Source organism: Neltuma alba, unplaced genomic scaffold (genome assembly GCF_004799145.2).
Source record: "Neltuma alba isolate B1F8T4 unplaced genomic scaffold, ASM479914v2 tig00012103_pilon, whole genome shotgun sequence".
In the NCBI taxonomy this organism is placed as follows: Eukaryota; Viridiplantae; Streptophyta; class Magnoliopsida; order Fabales; family Fabaceae; genus Neltuma; species Neltuma alba.
Genome location: NW_021636657.1, coordinates 268,825 through 279,778, shown reverse-complemented (window position 1 = coordinate 279,778; position 10,954 = coordinate 268,825). Strand labels below are relative to the sequence as shown.

The following is a 10,954-nucleotide window of genomic DNA, read 5'->3' as shown; positions in this document are numbered from 1 at the left end:
AATTTTATACGACGAATACAATGTTTCCGGTTGCATGATAAAAGAGAGAAAATATAGTCAGCGTCTTAGCCAGAAACCAAATCACATACACTAATTATGTGGTTTCTTTTGTGAATCCTTAACTTCTAATCCTTATAACAAACAAATGTATTATAGAATGAAATAGCTTGAAATATCCATAATTGAGCATAAAAACAAAACACAATGAGGGACTGTAAAAGCAAGTTTTTAGCAAAACGAGCACAACTCAATTGATAAGATTAAATAATACTACTTTCGGTCTTTGATATAAGAGCTAGTTGATTAATTTCAGTAGATTAAAAAACTAGCTAAGTTAGTTATTTGTAATAAATAAATGTTGTCTTTCCTAAAATATCTTTACTAATCAAGTGTATTGGCTAAAACTACTATTATTATAAAGACTACCTTGGGAAAAATTAGATAAATATGAGAGACAAAGTAGATTGTGATCTTATATTTAGGACCGGAAATAGTACCTCGTTATTAAAGAACTTACTTTTAAATGTTCTAAATTCATGTTAACCAAATCCAAAAGAACATTCCCAACTATAATAAAGGAGGAGTCAAAAAAGAGCGCAACACGGTGGCCATACACAACAAAATTAAAAATTGAATACATCAGATCGTCCAATTCAGAAACTACTAGGTTCAGACTACTGAGCATATACTGGACAACCCTAAGTGTTAGCTAAGATTTCCTCCAAATGCTCTCTCAACCTCTTTATTCACTCACAGTTCAAGCTGCATGAGGAGCTGAAGACCAAAGATCCCCTTCTGGGTAAATTGCAGCCCACGCAGGTATACAAGAAGCAAAAGCATTTTCAGCACCAAGCTCGCAAGTCTCGCAAGAATTGAAGAACCAAAACTATGATGCTCCTACAAATTTGTCCAGAGCAGATGTGTCTAAGCCTGCAAACTCCTTTACAGCTGCAGCCACAGAGAATCCAAGCTTTACAGCGTCATCATTGCTTGGTGCCTAGATGATAATTCCGAATTAGCTACAATGTTTCAGTACAGTGCATAGCAGCTCAAGCAAAGGCTTAAGAACCTTTTACCTCAATGTTAAGGGGAAGGACAGGGTTATGGAGTGAGAGCCTGAGAAGGAGCCATCCGCCATAGCCAGAAACTAGGACCTAATTCATAACCAGAATAAGGGGAGACAAGATAAAATTATATTGAAAACATGACAAGAACACATAAACCAATTAGAGTAGGTAAGCTATTTTTATGCTGGATTTGTATTTCATGGTTTCCCATTTCGATATTGAGATGCTTTTTCATAAACGCTTTGCAAAAATTCATTTTAATTACTGCCAACAGATTAAAATCTGTCTACAAATGAGGTCAGGCATACCCCTTCAAAGTTTACAGGTGCCCTTTGTAGCTTTGGATCTGCGCCAATTGAGTTCTCCAAGTGCTTCAGCACAGCTTCTCCATAATCCCGAAATGATATGAAAACTCTAGCTTCTAAGTGAGTTCACAACATCAGAATACAGGTGCACGCGAACAGAGTCTGCATACAGCAACTTACCCTCCCTTAAGGTCCGGATGATTTTGGTTGATCTTTAGTCTCAGTTCCACAGCACAAGCTGGTTCCTGGAGCCCTTCTATTAAATCAGTCAAAACCTTGCTTCCCCCACCCTTTCCTGAAGCTCTTGCCGAGGCAAGTTTGTTTAAAATCTTGACCTGCATATCACAGGACCAACTGTCATTTCTGTCCTCACAAGACATTTTTTCCTTGAAGTAGCATGCGATTTGCTATTATAATTCATCAAGTATTCAGATAATTTAGTTCTCTTCAATTTCTTCAATTTAATCTTTACAGCCTTGTTTGCTTAAAATGCAATGTGCCAAGGATATATGGAATAAGAATCGAGGCAAATTAATACGTTTTAGGACCAAAATGAGAGTGTACTCAATAGTCAATGATTGACTAGATGACATAGCTTCAATAAAAGCCTACCATGAGGTCTGCGCCATCATCAAGCCAGTGATTCTCCTTGAGAGCTCCGTGTCCACTGGTTTCAATTGCCAGATGTGACTCCTCGCCAATTGAATTCTATCAGAAATATTGCTTCATGAGGCAGATATCTAGCTTATTACATAGAAATAAGAGATTCCATGTCAAAGCATGCGGAGGTAAAATAAATAAATAAATAAATAAATAAATAAATAAATAAAGAATGACAAATATAAAGAATATAAATTTCTTCTGTGCATAGCTTCAGTTTCCGTTTTATCTGTTGGAAAGAGGAAAGAGGTAGATGCAATTCAACACTTTATTGATGAATATGGAAGCCTATATATAGGCCTACAATGACTTGGAGTCCACTCCATGAAAAAACTGAATATAATAATTAAAACAATGAAAGTGGGAAAGTAGGGGATATGGAATCGGATTACATGCGAGAATATAGGAAACTAACTTGACTTATTCAACTGATAAAATAATAATAAAATAAATCATCTACGTGCACGTGAAGCATCATTCAACACTCCCCTTTGCTTCAAAGCTATAGACACCCATTTGCGTTCTAAAATCTTCAACTTTTCCAATCGAAAGTGACTTGGTCATTATATCTGCAACTTGCTCTTTTGTTCCACAATACTTCAATGCAATAATGCCATCTACTACAAGATCACGAATGAAGTGGTGTCGGATATCAATGTGCTTTATTCTGCCATGAAAAGCTGCATTCTTTGTCATCGCAATGGCTGATTTGTTGTCACAATAAATCTCTGTTGCATGTTGTTGTGGTTGAAGAAAATCTACCAATAATCTTCTAAGCCACATAGCTTGACAGGCTACTGAAGTTATTGCTGCATACTTTGCCTCAGATGAGGATAAAGCCACAGTGTCTTGCTTCTTCGAGCTCCATAAAATAGCACCTGAACCAAGGGAAAAAAGATATCTCGAAGTGCTTCTTCTATCATCAATACAACCTGCCCAATCACTATCAGAAAAGCCAAATAGTTTGAAATTTGATTTTTTTGAGTACTAAATTCCAAAATCAATAGTGCCGGCATCATAACGAATGATTCTCTTTACAGCACCAAAATGATGTTTTGTGGGATTATGCATGAATCTGGAAACCACACTCATATAATGTGCAATATTAGGCCTTGTATTAGATAAGTAGTTCAAACCACCTGCCATGCTTCTATACCATCTTGCATTAGTAGGTTTAGTACTATCTGTAGCTCTTAATTTCTCATTCACATTCATAGGAGAACGTGCCGTTTTACAGCCCAACATACAAAACCTTTTGAGCAAATACATAGCATATTTTCTTTGAGAAATGAAAATACCATTAGAGCATTGCTTCACTTCTATCCCAGAAAAATAATGCAATAATCCTAGATTAGACATTTCAAACTTTTGCATCACACTTAACTTAAAATCAGCAATCACCTTTTCAGAAGATCCCATATAAATCATATCATCAACATAGAGGCAAACCACTAAAAAATCAGAATCACCATGCTGTTTAAGATAAAGAGTGGGCTCATTATCACTCCTTTTAAATCCATTTTTATGAAAATAGGAGTCAATTTTATGATACCATACACGCGGGGCTTGCTTAAGCCCATACAAAGCCTTTTTCAACTTATAAACTTTACTTTCATGGCCAGTAATAACAAAACCTTCAGGTTGAGAAACATATACTTCCTCTTTCAACTCACCATTCAAAAAGCCTATTTAATATCAAATTGAAATACAGGCCATTTAAGTTGAGCAGCAAAAGCTAGAAAAGTTCTCACCGTTTCAAAATGAGCCACGGGAGAAAAGGTTTAATCAAAATCAATACCTTGTTGTTGAGCATAGCCTTTAGCTACTAAGCATGCTTTATGCTTTTGCACACTATTATCTGCATTATACTTGATTTGAAACACCTACTTGAGCCCAATTGCTCTCTTACCTTTTGGAAGATCAACTAACTCCCATGTATCATTCTTCTTGATACAATTCATCTCTTCAATCATTGCATTTTTCCAAACTTGCTCTTTTTCAGCATCCACATAAGACTCAGGATCTGAAACGAAAAGAGCATAATTACAAGATTCATAAATCTTTATCAAAGATCGAACCTTTCTAGGAGGAGTTTCACTTGAGGAGCTAGTGAATGAACTTGCTGGTGAAGATGTAATTCTGTCAGCACTAGAAGGTGATGACTGTGGTGTTTGTGAGCTACTACCACCTGATGTAGATAACTCTAAACCTGTTTGATCTGGTTCAGAATTCCCTGCTTCAAAACTTGTTGGAACAGAAACAGATTTTTCATCTACCTTGCTACTCCAATTCCAACTAACTTCTTCATTAAAAACAACATCCCTACTAATAGTTATCTTGCCACTAACTGGATTATATAGCCTATAAGCTTTGGATTGCAGGCTATAACCAACAAAAATGCATTTTTTAGATTTTTCATCAAGTTTTTGACGAGATGATTTTACCAAAGCATAGGCTATACAACCAAAAACTTTTAAGTGGCTTACCCAGGGCTTTACACCTCTCTATGCTTCATAAGGTGTCATGTTAGGGACTGCTTTTGTGGGAGAAAGATTAAGTAGATACACTGCTGTAGCTACTGCTTTTGCCTAAAACTGATTTGGAAGCTCTCTGGCTTTCATCATGCTTCTAGCCATTTCAACCATAGTTTGATTCTTCCATTCAGCAATGCCATTTTGCTCTGGCTTGTGTGGTGAAGTGAGTTCCCTATGAATACCATTCTCCTCACAAAAGCTAGCAAATTCGTTAGAACAAAATTCTCCTCCTCTATTTGTACGCAAAACCTTTATGCAACAATCACTTTGCTTCTCTACAAGAACTTTGAATTTCTTAAAATTTTCAAACACTTCATACTTTAATTTCAAGAAATAAACCCAGCTCATTCTGCTATAATCATCAATTAACAACAAAAAATATCAACTGCCATTCAAAGATTCAGTATTCATTGGCCCACACAAATCTGCATGTATCAATTCAAGACATTGAGAAGCCCTCCAAGACTTCCCTACAGGAAAAGATTTTTTTACTCTGTTTTTCCAAAACACAGCCTTCACAAAAATCAATAGCATCAATATTTGGCAGCCTAAAAACCATATCCTTTTTACTCAACAATTGCAACCCATTAAGATGCAAATAGCCATATCGTAAATGCCACAAATCAGAACTACTAACTTCTTTAATAGCCAAAGATCTTTTTTCAACAGAAGAGATGTCAAGAGGAAACATTCTATTTTTAGTCATGGGAACTTTTGCAACTATTTGACCAGACTTTTTATCAAAAACATCACAACAGAAATCATCAAATGTGACTCTAAAGCCATTTTCCATCATTTTTCCCACACTCAATAAATTATTAGCCAAACTAGGCATAAGCAAAGCATCATTCAACAACTTCTTTTTACCATGGTCATTATGAATAGCAATCGTACCTCTACCTCTGACTTGAACTTGCTTATCATCACCAAGTCAAACATCAGATTTGTGTGATTCATCTAGCTCTTCAAGCAGTGAATGTGAGCTAGTCATATGATTGGAGCACCCGCTGTCAATAAACCATATATCTTTTGAAGATTGAGTGTCTGGGAAATGTGCCCTAAACAAGGTCTCTCCCTCTGTCTCTGCAAAGTCAGCATGCTTTTTCTCACCTCTCTGCTTTGCCCAACAGTCTGCCTCCTTGTGCCCAAGTTTCTTGCACCAATGACATTGAATAGAGCCTTTTTGAAAAGCTCCATATTGCTTTGGCTCATTCAATTGACCGCGACCTCTGCCATTACCACAGCCTCTGCCTCTACCTCTTCCACGAGAACCACCTCTACCATTGCCTCTACCTGCAGAATCCCCCTTCACCTGAAAAGCCTGCTCTTTACTTTTCTCTTGAAATTTATTCATCTTGTCCTCATGAGGTTGCAAGGAACTCATTAATTCATCAAAAGAATACTTTGACATATCATGTGCCTCCTCAATTGCAGCAACAACAAAAAATGAAGAGTAAGAGTTCATAGAATTTTTGCAACAATTGTTTCATCAGCAATTTTCCCCCCATAGGACCTCATTTTATTAACCACAGAACTAGCTCTAGACAAGTAATCTTGGATAGACTCAACCTTTTGCATTCTGAGATTCTCAAATTCATGACAGAGTGATTGGAGTTTTACAGAGATTACCTTGTCAGAACCCTGAAACTCAATCTTCAAAATCTGCCATTCCTCTTTAGAAGGCACTGCAGAAGCGATTTTGGAAAAGAGACTGTCGTGCACAGCTTGCTGGAGGAAAAATAAAGCTTTTGCATCATGCTTTCTATTTTCCTTCAGATGTTGAAAGTCTGTATCTGAGTCTGCGAAACCGTCCTCAACCAAATCCCATAAGTCTTGAGAGCAGAAGAGGGTCTTCATTCGGATAGACCAAAACTCATATTTATCACCATATAATATAGGAATGAATGGTTGGGAGGTTGTAGAAACCCCGTTGGTTACTGAAGAAATACCATTGGTCGCCATATATAGCCGCAGCGGAAGACACCCAGTACAATGAGAGAACAGAGCTTTAGTGCTGTCAGTCAGTGAAGATGAGGAAGTACGCTGCAATGCGATTTCTGGTTCAGTTCACTCAAGGTATCTCTCACTCACAGGAATTGTATTGCACTCTCACACAGGTCGCTCGCTCACAGGAAGGCTATTTCACTCTTGCACTCTGTATATATCTCACAGGCTCAGATACCACGATTGTTGGAGAGAGGAAAGAGGCAGATGCAATTCAACACTTTATTGATGAATATGGAAGCCTATATATAGGCCTACAATGACTTGGAGTCCACTCCATGAAAAAACTGAATATAATAATTAAAACAATGAAAGTGGGAAAGGGGGGATATGGAATCGGATTACATGCAGGAATGTGGGAAACTAACTTGACTTATTCAATTGATAAAATAATAATAAAATAAATCAGTTAGGTGCACGTGAAGCATCATTCAACTTTATCTACTTGTCAATGAGCAGCAATAACTAGATAGGATGCGTACTAGGATTCATTGTCGAATAAATTCAATTAAAATTTATGACGTTCAAATCTCAAACAATGGTGAAGTATTCTTGATATGTAATTATGAACTATGATAAGATTTGGTTAAATTTATTACTTATTTAGATTGTTATCAGGATTTATTTATATTAGTGAGATTTGGATAAGATTAGTAGATTTATTTATTCAGATTTATGCCCATAAATAAATGCAGCACACGGACCTGATTTGCCTTGCAATAAGATTCATATTTTCCCAGATTATTCTCTTACTCTCAAACCCTTATTTTCTCGACATCTCTCTTTTCTCTCTCTTTCATGATCAAATTCCATAACAATTCCGCTCCAACGACAGGGGTGCCTCATATGACAAAAATCATCCATATTATCCATGGAAAAGCCATCATAGAGAACTTCTCATCTCACCAGTCGAATAGCTTCATCAATCACATTTTTGTAGCCCCTCCTGAACCGATGATGTTTCCCTCCTTAACAGAAAGTGCAGTTAGCATGTTACGGACACCATCTAAAAGCAAAATTACTTTGAAATTCAAAATGAAGCAAGGACAGGTTTGGATTATTCATTCCATAAGTGGTTTTTTTGAAGGCAAAGCTACTTTGAAATTCAACTAACAAAGAATAGGTCCGAGTTATTCTAACACCAAGTCACCAAGGGGGTTGTCAGAGGCTAAAGATCATGCCCAAATTAAATTCGTTCATACCAAGCTCCTTCTCAATAAATGAGGTGAGGCCATCAGACGTCACACTGTCTGTGACAATTGTTGTTAAGGCAAAAGGTTATACTTCCTCCAGAACAATAGCTGACATTAAAGCAATCAAGCGATTCCGGTTGAATTCACGGCCAGTGGAGTCCACAGCAGCAGATCTAGACAAAAGTGATAGATGTTGATTTTGTTTTTAAAAAAAATAATAAGCACATGAATGAAATAAATAAGAAAAATCTTTACCTGTCAACATCAGTATCAAAGATAATTCCAAGATCAGCTTCATTATCAAGAACCGCCTGTGTTATGGCTTTCATTGCTGTCTTATCTTCTGGGTTAGGGATATGATTTGGAAACAAGCCTGAACACAAAACATTGAGTTAAATTTTGACTACAATACACAGCTCAAATCAATTCCCAAGAGATAGATATTACCATCTGGCTCCAAAAATAGACTTTCAGTAGTAATTGCACCCAGTGGTTCAAGAACTTTAGCCTGGTTAATCATTGATGAAATGTATGAATTTCTTATGTGGATGTTATGCATAAGATAAAAGGAATTTATGTGGATGCTATGCATAAGATTCAAGCTAAGTGGTCATAATGGAGGAAGGCAATGAGAGCCATTTATGATTGCAATGTACCTCCTAAGCTTAAAGGAAGTTTTAGTTAATAGCTATAAAGTTAGCAACGTTATATGGCAGTGAATATTGGGCATTAAAAGGATAACAAGATCAAAAAAATTAAGATAGTGGAGAAAAGGATGTTGAGATGGATGTACAATCATACAAGAAAAGAAAAGATCTGCAATGACTGCTTACCAAGAAAAGTTGGCATGGCATCTATACCAAAAAAGATGGAAAGAAATCTTTAAGGTGGTTTAAACATGTGCAAAGAAGCCTGATAGTCAGTGAGGAAAGTTGAGCAAATAGCTTTTAGCCTTATGAAAAGACATAGAAGGAGACTGGAAAAAATACCAAAGAAATCTCTTGGTGAAAGGTATATATGAAGAGTTGATTTTTGATAGAGCATAATGATGTAATGTAATCCATATAGCCAACTTCATTTAACAAGATAAGGTTTGTTGTGGTTGTTTTTAGCCCTCCTATTGTTTCGTCTGATTTCACTTTGCCAATCTGAAGCTTAGGAGTAATGCAGTTAGTGCTTTGCAAGAGCAGTGATTGTTGTGATCCAACATCCACCCCTTGTCTTCCTCCCGTCAGATTTCAAAAAAGATTGTGTGTGAATGTCATAGGCACTTCTAAACACTATCAATTTGTCCGTAGAAAACTGCATGTTTGTTAATGGTTTAATGAGTATATATTTTGTTCCTTTAGTTTGCAAGTTCATTTTGATGGATCTTTCTGACATAAATGCCTTAATACTCAAAATATTATTTGAAAAAGAACAAGGAGCTAATAAAGACCATTTACCGCAAAAAATCCTCCTGCTCCATTGCCTGCGTCCACAACTATGTGGAATCCCTCCAATGGCTTCTCTGTGGATTGATAATATCATGCGATAGTTAGTGAACAATACATATAGGGAGAAAAAATTGGCAAACCAGAGAAGTACCTACAACACTATAAAGAGTCTCTAGAGACAAAGAGTCTCTTTTCTTATCTACACTTCATTTAAGAACTTAATATCTATATCTCCTAAATATACTTACTGTCATGCGGTATTTCAGGGAATTCATACCTATATTTCCAGCCGCTTTACGAACTGCCTTCACCAAATCAGATGTATACACAGCCATGTAATCAACTTTCTTAATGGATTTTGAAGCCTTTCCCTCCGTATTCATCAAACTCTCTTTTGTAAATTTTGTGTGTATGTCTGCAGCTCGGTCTAAGATGTCTGTAATGTCAGCCTTCCCAGGCCCACCAGAGTTTGTGAAAAATTTAAATCCATTCCTGTTGAAAGGCAGATGACTTGCTGTTCATAAACATGCAAATTTATAATCAGTGGATGTAATAATATTAAAAGGTGATGTGTCCATGAAACTACTTTAGTTACCACAATCCAGATAGAAATATAAACATGCCAATCGCCTACTAACGTTTTTGATGGAATATTGGTTATTATATGCTCGAGTTTGAGTCCCTAATGTGCTTTCTCCTAATATTTTCTTGTTTTGGGTAATGTGCCAATCTTCAAAATGTGGTTTTTTTTAAATTAAATTTTAAGTGATATTGCGATATCTGGCGATTATAAAATGGTGCAATTATGAATCTTTAACAATTTTTCAAAGAAATTAAATCGGCATACGTACCGCAAAATTTCATCAGCATAAAATATTAAAATATCACTCATTTCATATGAAACATAATTATGAAGAGAAGATTGAGGCATGTTGGTGCCTTATAAAAGAGTACAAGAGGTTAATTAATATAGGTCCTCTTCTCATGAGTTTCAAAAAGTTCTGGGATTTGCCTGCCATCCCTTAAAGAAGGATTTACTTACTTACCCTTAATGAGATTTGTTGTCTCTTTTTGTTGATTAATAAAAGTTACATTATCTTCATAATTCCTTTTCCTAAATCATATTTTAAATGCATGAAATATCTTATTTTGGTATTATTGCTGCAGGAAACTTGTTGTCTACCCTAATGGGATGTATGAGGGCAAAGGCAATAGTATCTCACTGTTTCTGACCATAGACACCTCGTCAATTCCACCCAACACTAAATTATATGTGCACTGCATTTTGCGTGTCAAGGACCAAATCAAGGGGCGCCATGCCGAAACAAAATGTGAGGTCCACAACTAAATAAATTTTGTTTTATACTATCTCTGGTTCTTAATACAATAGTTATATAACTAATTTGAGAATATTAAAAAAGTTAGTTAAATTAGTTATTTGTCAGAAATATGTGTTCATCTTCTTAAACTATCATCTTTAATCATATACATTAGATCGTTAGAATCATTTCTTGATAAGAATTTCTTTTAATTGATAGGAATATTTTAGGAAAAACCAGTAAATAAAGTGAATTAAGGTCTTATCTTTAGAAACAAATCCAACCCTCAAACTAGTTCTTATATTAATAATCAGAGAAGTAGCGTTGATATTTTTAGTAAAGAATATTTTAGTAAAGTTTCTTATTAAATATTTTATTGATAAAAAGGGTCTGATAATTTTTTATACACATAAATCACTGTTATTCTACAGAGGAC

At 35.8% G+C, this 10,954-nt stretch overlaps 1 pseudogene; it reads right to left on the bottom strand.

Moving 5' to 3' along the window:
* Positions 1-665: 665 nt before the first annotated feature.
* On the bottom strand, positions 666-10,218 carry LOC114722694 (phosphomannomutase/phosphoglucomutase-like; annotated as a pseudogene).
* Positions 10,219-10,954: the final 736 nt, after the last annotated feature.